Source organism: Giraffa tippelskirchi, chromosome 5 (assembly GCF_054371585.1).
Source record: "Giraffa tippelskirchi isolate mGirTip1 chromosome 5, T2T-mGirTip1v1.2.pri, whole genome shotgun sequence".
NCBI classification, from domain to species: domain Eukaryota; kingdom Metazoa; phylum Chordata; class Mammalia; order Artiodactyla; family Giraffidae; genus Giraffa; species Giraffa tippelskirchi.
The window spans coordinates 118,044,467-118,056,786 of NC_137279.1; the positions used below are offsets into that span (position 1 = coordinate 118,044,467).

Genomic DNA, 12,320 nt, shown 5'->3' on the forward strand with positions numbered 1-12,320 from the left:
GGATTTGAATGAAAAACTTTTTTCCTAAACTTCTTTAATAAAATGTATTAATATCAGAAATAGTTTACTCACTATCATGCTTCATGCTTGGCTGCTCAGTCATGTCAGACTCTGCAACCCCATGGACTGTAGCCTGACAGACTTCTCTGTCCACAGGATTCTCCAGGCAAGAATACTGGAGTGGGTTGCCACTTCCTCCTGCAGGTGATCTTCCCCACCCAGGGATCAAACCCATATCTCTTGAGGCTTCTGCACTGGCAGGGGAATTCTTTACCAGTGAGGCAGCTGGGAATCCCTGCTCACTATCAGGAATGCTTATTATGTGTCAAACATTGTTCTAAGTGCTATCCAGATACTAATTCTCCCAATCCTCATAAAAACTCTATGAGGTAGATAATACTGCCATTCTACTTTTAACAAATGCAAAAATTTTGGGTTGGGGAGTTGAGGTTATTATGAATTGAATTGTGTCCCACCCCAGTTCATATGTTGAAGTCCTAACCCCCAGTACCTCAGAACGTGAGCTTATTTAGAAATAGGGTTGTTACAGAAGTAATTAGTTCATTTAATATGGTGCTGTACTGGAGTAGGGGAAGCCCCTAATTCAATATGACTGATATATTTGTAAAAGGGGAAATTGGCAGAAAGGCACACACACAAGAGGAATGCCACGTGAAGATGAAGGCAAAGATCTGGGTGATGTCGCAGAAGCTAAGGGATGCCAAAGATTGCCAGCAAGCCAGCAGAACATAGGAGACAGGCATGGAACAGATTAGCCTTCACAGATCTCAGAAGGAACTAACTCTAGCAACACTTTAATCTCAGACAGTTATTTCCAAAAACCCCAAGACAATAAATTTCTATTGTTTAGTCCTCCCAGTTTGTGGTACTTTGTTGTAACAGCTGTGGTAAATTTATACAGGGATAGAATCCTGATATCTCACTCCAGAGTATGCACTATGTTATATATTTCCAGCAAGTATCAATTACACTAATTCTACATCAGAAAGGAGATATAGATTTTCAGAGGGGACAGATCAGAGGGAGTAAACTGTGGAGCTGGTGATAGGGAGTCCAAGTGTGCGAAATGAAGGAGTGGCTGGAGGCTTCATGTAAATTGGAGATAGAGTAGGAAGAAGGAGGGGAAGGAGAGCCTAGTGGGAAGTAAGGAAGATTGCACTGAGAGAGGAAAAAATTAACTTACAGAAACTTCACTTGTTTTTCAAATGTGTCTAAAAGTTTGTACCTAAATCCTGGTGTAAAAAGTCTAAGAAACATGTAAAAAAACAATATTCACCACAAAACCAAGAGGATGACTAGAATTACAGCAAATTGCCTCTGTCACAGAATAGCTCTCATAAATAACCTCAAGCATGTCTGGTTTAAAATTTCAGGCCAATTGACATGAAAAAGTGAATGACTTCCTTGAATACTCTACCTTCAGAAAATAACTTGTTCTAAGAAATTCTGATGGGTCAAAAACAAACAAACAAAAAAAAACTCCCAAGAAACTACTGTTAATGGTTAGTGTTGCCAAAAAGAAATATAAAACTCATACAGCTCTTTTGTTGCTTTGTTTGTTGTTTGTTTTCTTTTGGTCGAAGACCTATTTTATTTTCTGGGAAGTGCTTGGGAGCTTTTCTTTGCAGGGTAAACCAATATCCAGTCTTAGCATTTACCGGCACAACTGAAAGGGACTCAGGTAACTAAGCTTCTCTGTTTCCACATCACTGAGCTCTAGAACGTTCTTGCACCAGGCCGAACCACAGTGGAGAGATTAAGAATGATGACTAGGGATGTTGTTCATGGGCTATAATGTTGTGCGGTGTTAAATCCTAGCTGGAGTGATGAAGTACACAGAACCTAGTTCAGGTGGTCGCCACCACACGGCTGAAGGAAGAGACATCATGGACTACACCAGCCTTATGAATCTAACGCTGGTGGGATCTGGCAGGAAACCGTTAGGCTCCTAACTGTTCTGGGTAACCTTTACATACTGAGACATTATCATTTGAAAGTATGCATTTGTTGGTAAAAAGTCTGGAGGACAAGAAGCTCTTTTCTCTTTCTCAGAATGTTGCTGCTTTCTATGCTGCGCATCCCATTATAAGATCAACCCTTCTTTTCACAACTCTAAATTCAGTAAAACCTTTTTCTCACTTTTCCATTCCAGTTTAATGTTGACATTTATCCACATAGTTGTAATTTAGTCTTTTATCCATGATGTAGTGAAATTTTACCAGGTTTTATTTATTTATCATTGTATCTATCTATCTGTTGTCTTCTATCCTCCTTGGTGTTTAGTGAAGTCTTTCAGTTTGAGAATAAACATTATCTTCAGCTATAGAAAAATTTTATATTATATTTTTGAATATTGCCTCTATTTTTCCTTTTGGAATTGCTCTTAGACTGGATTTATCCTTTTTGAATCTTTCTGTATACACCCTCAATATTTTAGGCTTGAAATATTTCCCATCTGTTTGATTTTTTTAAGCATGGGAAATTTCCTGGTTTCCATTTTTCAGTTTGCTAATTAGCTCTTCAGATGATTATCTTTCAGTCTTAATTTAGTTGTTCTTTTCCTTATAGATTTTTTTTCTTTCCAAGGTTTCTATTTAATTTGTGACTTGTTTCATAGATTAAACACACTTTTTTACTCCTCTAAATATATTATCTTTTTAAGTTTTTCTGTGTTTATTCTCATGTTTCATAAGATACTACTTCTGCTTACTGAATTTAGTGTCACTATTTCACAGTGTTATGTTTTTAAAAATTGTTGATTTTGGCTTCTTTTTCTGAGATTCTTCAATGGTGGTCCTGTGATTACAACTTTTTTAGTGTCATGAGATATTCTTACTCTAAGCTTTAAGAATTGAATTAGTTCAAAGTCAAAATGCCTACTTATATATTTTCTTCTTGGAATATAAGTAGACATTATTCATTAATGTTATTAACCATGTTAATTCTATTCTTCACATTTGAAAATCAATTTCTTTGAAAAGGAGCATAAAGCAAACATAGAAGTCATTTACTTATGTTTGCAGAGCTTTGGCAAGATGAATGAAGGAAAATAGCACAAAGTCACACATAAAGGTTAAGGAACAGGGAGGGTTTACTGGTGGCTGTCTCAAGTCAGTTTCTCTAAAAGCAGAGTTTGAGATGAAGATTTTGGTATTTTGAGAGTGTGATTTCAGAAGAATGGGAGAAAAAGAAGTAGAATGAGACATGGAGAGAAAGTTAAAAAAGAATATGGTCCTCACTGGAGACTAGATTCATCCTGGTGCCATGAGGATCTCTGAAACATGTTAAAACTCAGAATTTATCCTAACTTGAGACAAGAGGGATGATCTTCTGTACCCTATGCCATTCATTCATTAGCCTCTTGCTGACCCAGCAGTAAGGAGTGGCTAGCATAATTATTTATCCAGCCAAGACATTTCTCTATAGAGGATTCAGTTGTGAATTCTCTGTAAGCATCATTCACAGTTGGAATGTTCATGAATTTTGCAGGCTAGGTGTTACAATGGTAGCAGCTTGAAATCAGCCATGATGAGAGATTTTACATAATAGAAATTGGTAAGTAGTACAAGTCAGAGATTTTTGGTTTTTTTCCAGAGAGCCATTTTACCTGCGCCCAACTGATATGGTGGAGGAATAAAATGGCCCTTGATAGGGATTAGGGTGGTGCATGAAAAACAACCTACAATTCACTCCTGGCACTACTCAGATTTACTTCTTTCATTTCCCAAGAGTCTAGTTGGTCGACCATATTCTGAGAAAACATTAAAGAAAGGTTTGTGGGATAAAATACAGGTGTTACTTCAGGTTTTAGTCATGAAGCTTAACTGATATTAATTTTCTCTCTTCTCTAACATACACTCAAGATTTCCTTTCCTTTATATAGCACTTCTTTCTGTGTGGTTAGGTGGCCTGTCTGGTTATCATGCTCTGATGAAGATACAGTTGCTTTATTTGCTCATTTACAGTTAAAATTGGACACAGGAATAATAAGAGATGCTCTAGTAGATTACCTAGGTACTAAACATATATCTGCAAACCCCCATTATATAGCATCAATCCTTCCTCTGGACCACTGGTAAATTCTTTGTGCTCTTTGATCTACTGAAACTAGTTTACCAAAGAGTAGAAGTTTTAACTGCATGTTTATGGGAACTCTTAATTGTGTCCCCTGGCAGAACCCAGGATCTCCAGCCAACAGTGCTGAAATTCATAGGGTCAGGAGATATAAACATCACAAGTAAGTCACTGGGAGTCATAGTAAAGGGACCATTTCTACATCCACTCCTTGCATTCTACCTATTGATGACACGACATCCAACAATATATAATGGCTATTTGTTGAAAATACGTGACAGCCTGTGGAATGTCCAGACCATCTAGGCCCTTTTGAATTACATGATAACAGGGAGCAAGAGAATGAACATAGCCTTCAGATAAGACTACTATCAATCTCATACAAGTACAAGTTATTTCTGATACTCCTTCTAGATGGTTAATGAAATGATAGAATTTTTCAGATCAGTAGTTTCACTACTTACACAAGACCACGTTAATAAAGATACCACATGAAGCATAGCAAGAACAGTTGGGGCTTCTACTTGGTTATGGTAGTCCATTTTCTTCTGCCATTTCACTTTAGTCTTCACCTGACAAGAGAATTAAATGTAAATGTAAGAGGAACATTAGCACTGAATCTTTAAGTATTTGTGTAGCATCAGTTAGAGCTTGTGAGTGGCATTAATCATTGCCATTCTTTCTAAGATTGGATACTACTTTTATTTACCATCTTGGGGAGAGGAGGCAATTTCAGGGGCTTTCACCTTGGTTTTCCTACCGCAATGGATCTTACTCTACTGGACAACCAATTTGTAAGAGTTTTACAACTGCTTATTATTTCCACTATGGTTATTATAATTAGGAACCCAAAAGATAATTACACAGACTTTGGATCTAGGACTCCATTTATAAAGAGACCTCCAGTGCCCTGGTTGATCTTGGAGAAAATGATGCCTTCTCTCACCAAGCTTAGGTACCCAGATGCCATTCATATCCTGTTTCCCACCTTGTTTCTAACAGACAAATGCTACCATCACATTTGACTTAATCTAGGATCCTATTTTTTTCATTGTCATTGTGGGGTCCAGTTTTGTAACAGCAACTCCTACCTTCAGTCCTATCTTACAAAATATAACTGCCATACACTTTTGGTTATTTCACAAAGTGAGAAATATAAACAGCTCATGGGTATCTAGCATTGCTACTTTTCCAAATATGTTTATACCTTCCTCCAGTCTTCCTTCTCAGGCTGTTCTGGAATCTCTATTTATCTACCCAACAGTTTTTGTAAACTCATTATAAATGGAAATGGAGATTTATCCTGAGGAGGACAGGCATTGTCTTCTAAGTCATCTGCATTGAAAGTTTTTCATAATATTCCAAAAGCAATGGGGGAGGTATAATCACTTCCTCAACTGATAAAATGAACATTTCTGTAGACCTAGAGTTAGGAAAATCTGGGAACTCAATATTACTTGTTTGAAAATTAAAATACTGTGTGTTTCCATGAAATACACATTCACCAAACATGAACAGCTTTGTTTTTCATGTGCTTAAGACCTTCTTCCCAATTGTAGAAGCCTTTTGGGAACCATACTACTCTCACGATACTTCATTAGTTTTCATCATGTATGCTAAGCCTGATACAGTTGACAGCGTGTGCAACTGAGGACAGTAGAGTTTCCTTTTAAATCTATAGACAGTGCATGTTTTGCAGTACTCCAGGTGCCAGCACTCAATGAAACATTGACTAAACAAACCAACCAACAAATCCTGGAAGAAAAACCATGGTAGGAATATTTTTAGGAACATTACACTAATCTTAAATTTAAAAACTCAGGTTTTTTGTTGTTATATCTTGAATGAGTTTTGATACACTTTTTCCAATAAATCCAAGGAGGTTTTCCTCAACTTCACCATCTAACTTCACAATTTTGTCAAATCCACATAACCTTGTATGGGTGAGAGTGTTCAATTCTCGGCATAACTCTTCTTATCCTTGATATGTTTTTCCCCTTAGAACAGGTGTTATAAAAGACTGATTACAGGAGGCAGTAAAACAGTATGATTTCTATTTTAACTTAAGACAATACCAAGTAGAGAGGAGTTACAATGTCTGACTTGTAGCCCTCCAAAGACAAGCTCAATCCAAAATCTTTAACATGATCTCTTCTTTAAACCAAGTGTCTGTCCTATTCTTACATGAAATTGAATAACATTGAAGCTGTTCTAGAATCAGTGTCTTGCTTTAGTCTCCATGATTTCTGAATGCTGTCCAGATACTAGTCAAACAAGAATATCTCAACCAGTCTTATTCTCAAGAATCCCAGTCAGTTCAGTTGCTCAGTTGTGTCCTACTATTCGTGACCCCATGGACTGCAGCACGCCAGGCTTCCCTGTCCATCACCAACTCCCAGAGTTTACTCAAACTCATATCCCTTGAGTCGGTGATGCCGTCCAACCATCTCATCCTCTGTCATCCCCTTCTTCTCCTGCCTTCAATCTTTCCCAGAATCAGGGTCTTTTCAAATAAGTCAGTTCTTTGCATCAGGTGGTCAAAGTATTGGAGTTTCAGCTTCAGCATCAGTCCTTCCAAAGAATATTCAGGACTGATTTCCTTTAGTATTGACTGGTTGGGTCTTCTTTCAGTCTATTAACTATTTACACACTTTAATAGTTTATAAAAACTCATTTAGTGTTTTTCAAGTCTTATTCCATAGACCAGTTTTCCCACAAGGTGATAGTGGTTTTACTGTTCTTGTCTTTTTAAACATGATTTCCAAGAGTAAATTTGGGGGGATATAATTGGCTTACTAAAGCTACTTTTTTTTTTTTTTTTTTTACAGTTTAGAGAAGCGATTATTTATTGTGAAACTGGTCTCTACATCAACTCCTTTCAGTGGATGTGTTCGCAGCAGAATCTCTGTACATAGAGATGTTAAATTCTGTTCTGAATCCCAGCTCATGTTCCTTAGGGCTTGAATTACATTTTTTTAAAATGCCTAAGCACTGATATTGCAGCAACTATCAAAGTATTGCTATGACAAAGAATAGAAAGAAATGCATTACCTATTTCTTTCTTTAACTAAAGAAATTAAATTTTCTTGGACACACAGCAGGCAATGGTTTAATTGTGAATAAAGGGGAATAGTATCTATACTAGCAAATTGTTTAGTCTTAAATTGTAGCTCTACTGTAAATTCTCTAATTACTTACAAGGTCTTCTCCCACAGGAAGAAAAAGAATTATTATTGAGTGTAATTTAAAAGCTGCCTCTCCTAGCAGAACAAAAATGAGGAATTATGACCAGCTAAATTTACTTAAACTGTTCTAAGTACTTCTATGTCATTGCCTATGGAGGGAAATTTTAAATTCAGAAATATAATTGTACCATTACTCACCTTTTTGTCTGACCTTCTATTTCTAGCTTTATATAATATAAAAAGTTTATATAATGCCACATCTGCTCAATCAAATAATAGCTTTTAAGCACACCCATGCATGATTTTTAAATAAAGCATATATGAGTGCTCTAAATAACTCTTTTTAGTAGCTCTGAATATTGAGGAATTAGCTTGTATATTTCAATTGCCAAAGAAAAATGAAAAAATAACAATGAAATTAAATTTTCTAGATGGGAAAGCTTATGTGTGAAAATATCTGCAAATATGAAATAAATTCTCATTTATAATGGCCTAATTTATAAATAAAAATATTTTGTCACAATTAAATCATAATAAAGAAATTCATATATATATTATAGAATATGATGTGTTATAGCTAATATTTATTCATGACCAAGTTTTCAGTATTGGACCACACATAGAGAAAATGAGCTTGTTTCTTTTAAAACTATTAGCACATAGATACCAATTATTCACTGAAACTATGTAGAAATGCATGATTTATGAGAATTGGTTTCAAATATTTCCATATACTGATTCCATAAGTGTACAGAATGTGGATGGTGGGAGTGTTTTAGTCCCACAGGAAATGAAGGAAATAAGAAGAAAAGCATGATCAAAATAATAAGCATCCATCATGCTAAACTGGTAAAATTCATGTCTGTTAGATAAAATAACCTCTAATATATGTATTTATCCAAAGGGTGGGGGGTACGACTGCAGATGAGAAATCACAATAGTGGTCAGAGAACACTAAATAGAGGATGATAAGCTTTTTTATTTCCCAAACTTTGACCAAATACCTCATGTGCTCTACTTCTTTCTTTAGCTCAGAGTTTGCATGAGGAGATCTTTGCTGAGTTTCCGATCAAAATAACACTTAATGCACTTTACATTATTGAAATCTACCGGTTACTCCAAGACATTTTCAAAGCTATGAGCTAACAAAATAGAGGCAAGATACTCCTGCATGGCCTGTAGTAATAAGAGTGTAAAGCAGCCTCCTATGGCTTGGTTTTCCAAGATAGTGTTGGCTTTCCCCTCATGCCATCCTGCATTCATCTCTCTGACTGTCAATAGGCTCTGACAGGACTTTTAGACTATTATCAGTATTCAACTATATTTCTCAGTGATTCAAAATTACACAGTGATTTAAATTGATTATATTCTTGTTAACCTTATAATATTGCTCCCAAACTTGTATAACCAAATAAAAGCTTTTTTTCTTCTCTCCACCCCCGTTTATTTTTATGGGTTTTTAAAATAACAATCGATGTGATGTGGGAGTTGTACATTGATAGGGAAAATGGTGTATTCCAATATATTATTTTAATTTGATATTCCCTAAAGCTAAACTTTTGCCAGGCATTCATGAGCTTGGATAACTTTGTACTATGAAGTAAATGATGGGTTTCCAATAAAAGTGTAAATGTGAAGCTCTGTTATAAAATAGGGTATATATTTGGGGATAAAGATAAAACATGTGCTAAGTATTGATAGAAATTTAGCTTTTGCAAAGTGAATTAAGTGAAAAGTATTCAATTTATTCAGAAAATTGGGCCTCAAATCTGAAATCACCTACTGGATATGAGTCTTCAGCAAACCACTAACCTGTCTGTGGTTAAGTTTAGCCATCTACAAAAATGAAGATAATATGCTTGCCTGACTTGCTTTTACGTGCTCAGTAGAGAAAATAAATGCCAAGTCACTCAGTATATTCTAAAAAACAATAAGCTACAACTTGTTATGGGCTTTGATTAATGCTTTAGATGAACTAGTTCTGTTGTTTTCTTGTGCAAAAAGTCTGAGATGCATTAAAAAAATTGACATAAGTGAAGTGGATCTACATATTTATCCCAGAGAATGTCTCAATAAATCAAATGACAAGTGTGGAATGATAGAGTCTATTTCACTGGGACAATTTCCTTCAGACTATTGATTTTTAAAGTAATTCATTACTCCTTAGACACAAGATGGAGTTAAAACTTTGGCATCTTCCTAATTGCATAAGCATAGCAAGTTCCTGAGGGTGATGTAGTTAGTAAAAATAATTTTAAATTCATTTTACTTCATTTAGGAAAATTCTGAAAACTTTTACTATTTTTCCAAAAATTTTCTAGACAAAATTGTTGGGGAGTAAGTGAGAATAGATGCAGATTATTTGTCATTTTAGTAAGGATACTTGAACCAATTAGCAGAAACAAGAAAATCTTTGGTTTACCTTAAATATTCCTTTCAAATGAAGAGAGGCTTCTAATAAATAAAATTACTTTTTACTAGGTATAAATATTTTAAAGTCTTAAATATAAATTGACATATTTTACCATTTTGAAAGTAAATAAAATTTTTTTCTATTCTGTTAATATCAACTTTTAAAATACATTTATATTTTGTTTACTAATATGCCATCATGAATGAATCATTTTAAAGTATTAAAATTCAATTCAGCATGAAAAAACAGAATAAAATTATTCTACATTGATTCTCCAGTTTCACAAGACTGTAGCTTCATTCTTAGACTCCTTTTTAGCTTGCATTATCCTTACACAGCCAACAACTTAAATAATATCTATGTTTTTTCAAACTTGCTCACAACTGAGTTGTCAGTAATCAATTTAATTTCAATGATAAAGTACATGTGCTTTACTATTATTGCTTTCTTTTCAATCAAAGAAGAAAGATTAACATGTACTCTCAATACTTTGGCCACCTGATGCAAAGAACTGACTCACTGGAAAAGACCTTGATTCTGGGAAAGATTGAAGGCAGGAGGAGAAGGAGATGACAGGATGAGATGGTTGGATGGCATCACCAACTCGACTGATATGAGTTTGAGCAAGCTCCAGGAGTTGGTGATGGACAGGGAAGCCTGGTATGTTGCAGTCCATGGGGTCCCAAAGAGTTGGACATGACTGAGCGACTGAACTGATTGACTCAGTGTTATTTTAACTACCCCAAACCTCAGAATGTAGTTCCATTACAAGTTAGTATGCTAGAACATATCTGCGCACAAGTGCAAAAATGTGGTATTGACCTTAAAATATAAGGAACTGAATATTTCCACCCTATTTGATTTGTGTGAGATGTTAATATTGCAAACAGCCTACTTCCTATCTGCTCAATACAGAATCCTATATAGATAGAAACATTTAAGCAGGTGTTTGTTCAACCTGAACCAATATTGGAGGCATGACATTGCAGCACATTTAAAGCAAAATATAAGTAGAGTGGTCATTCCAGTAGATGTAGAGATATGAAGTGTGGAAAGAAGTTCATGTTGTGCCTGTTCCCAGAAATATTCTTTATCCTGTGTTCCTGGTTAACTTTTTCTTACCATTCAGTTGTAAGAAGAAATATGCCTTCTACAGAAAGTTCTTCCCAAGGCCTCTGTTAATTTTTTTATTAATAAATTTCATGATAATGTGTAATGCTACATTTGTTCTAAAAGGCATTTTTGTATCTATCTTCAACAAATTATAAGCTCTGTCAAGTCATCTTAACATATAACTGTTCACTATAGTTCATTTAACTCTTACAAGAGCCATATACATTCTAATCAGACAATAAATATTTTTGAACAAATAAATGCAGCATTTGGGGGCTATATGGAGCATCTGAGAGGCTTTAACTAGCTTCTCAAGAGTCTGGGCTCTTGAGCTAACTCCAACTATGTCAAGATATGGATACTGAGTTCAGCAAGTTAAGTTGAAGAATATTGCAGAGGAATTCTAATATTAGTTGAGAGATCTGTCTGCTTGTGACAGACAAAGGTTGATTCAGGGTGTGAGAATGTGACCAGCGTGTCCTTCTGAAAGGCTGACTTTTTATTTGACAGAATATGTCCTTCAAATGAATTGAAAAACTGAACCCAAAGAGAACGATGTCTTTCTTATTTAGCCTTGTAGTCTGCCCTCTTTTTATTTTTGGAAACAGGGATAGTAGAGGTTGTAAAAGGATGAGAGTGTATGAGTCTTTACTGAATTCAAAGGGGCATCTTTAGATTTCTAAGAATAGAAGGCTTCAACGGAAGTTCTTAGAGTACTTACTATGTGTCAGTATTCAAAACCAGCAAACTTCTACCTACTGTACCACTTTGACTTTAATGTAACATAAAAGCTGTTTTGCATGAGAAATTACACTGTTGCAACCAATATTATAATTAGCATAGAAAGCAGACACGTTAGATTCACATTTAGGAAAAAGCTGGAGAAGATTAATTACAGTCTATTAAAATTCTAAGTTTATCATCATTTAAATTTTTTTCACTTGATGCCAGAATGTAAGGATTCCAACACATTTGTGAGATGAATCTAGCATGCCCTAATCTACCATGGTGAACCCATTCAAACTTAAGGACTCAAATGTGTTATAAAGCATAATTACTTGAGAGCCAAATCTCAAGCAAGACAGAAATCTGCATTAAAATTGGTAAGGATCACATGTAGACAGAAAATAAAATCAAGGAGAATCTATATAAATAAAGATTTGTATTTAAGTAGTCCAAAATCACAAAATTACAAGAATCATGTCGCCTGCTATAGCTTAAAGTGGCTTCTTATGAATTAATTTTAAGGCGTTGAAAGGCATACCTACTCTCAAATGTTTAAACATTCCTTTTATATTAGCTGGCGCATGTCACAGTTGAGTTTCATCTTAATCTTCTAATCATGCATGCAAATGAAGAGAATTCTTTAAGACTATTTTAATAATATGAGTACTTGATGCCACTTTTTGATTTTTATTAGACTAATTAATATCATTGCATAAAATACCATTTGTGCCATAAATTCCAAGTAACAAGCTGTCATTCAAATATAATGTGATAAAACATTTTGGTTA

The 12,320-nt window shown here is 35.0% G+C and overlaps 1 long non-coding RNA gene across 1 annotated transcript; it reads left to right on the forward strand.

The window, feature by feature from the left end:
- Positions 1-1,762: 1,762 nt before the first annotated feature.
- On the forward strand, positions 1,763-7,477 carry LOC145507094 (uncharacterized). Its single transcript, XR_014054556.1, has 2 exons — positions 1,763-1,982; positions 6,924-7,477. It is a non-coding gene; the product is annotated as an uncharacterized LOC145507094 (long non-coding RNA).
- The last annotated feature ends 4,843 nt before the right edge of the window (positions 7,478-12,320 follow it).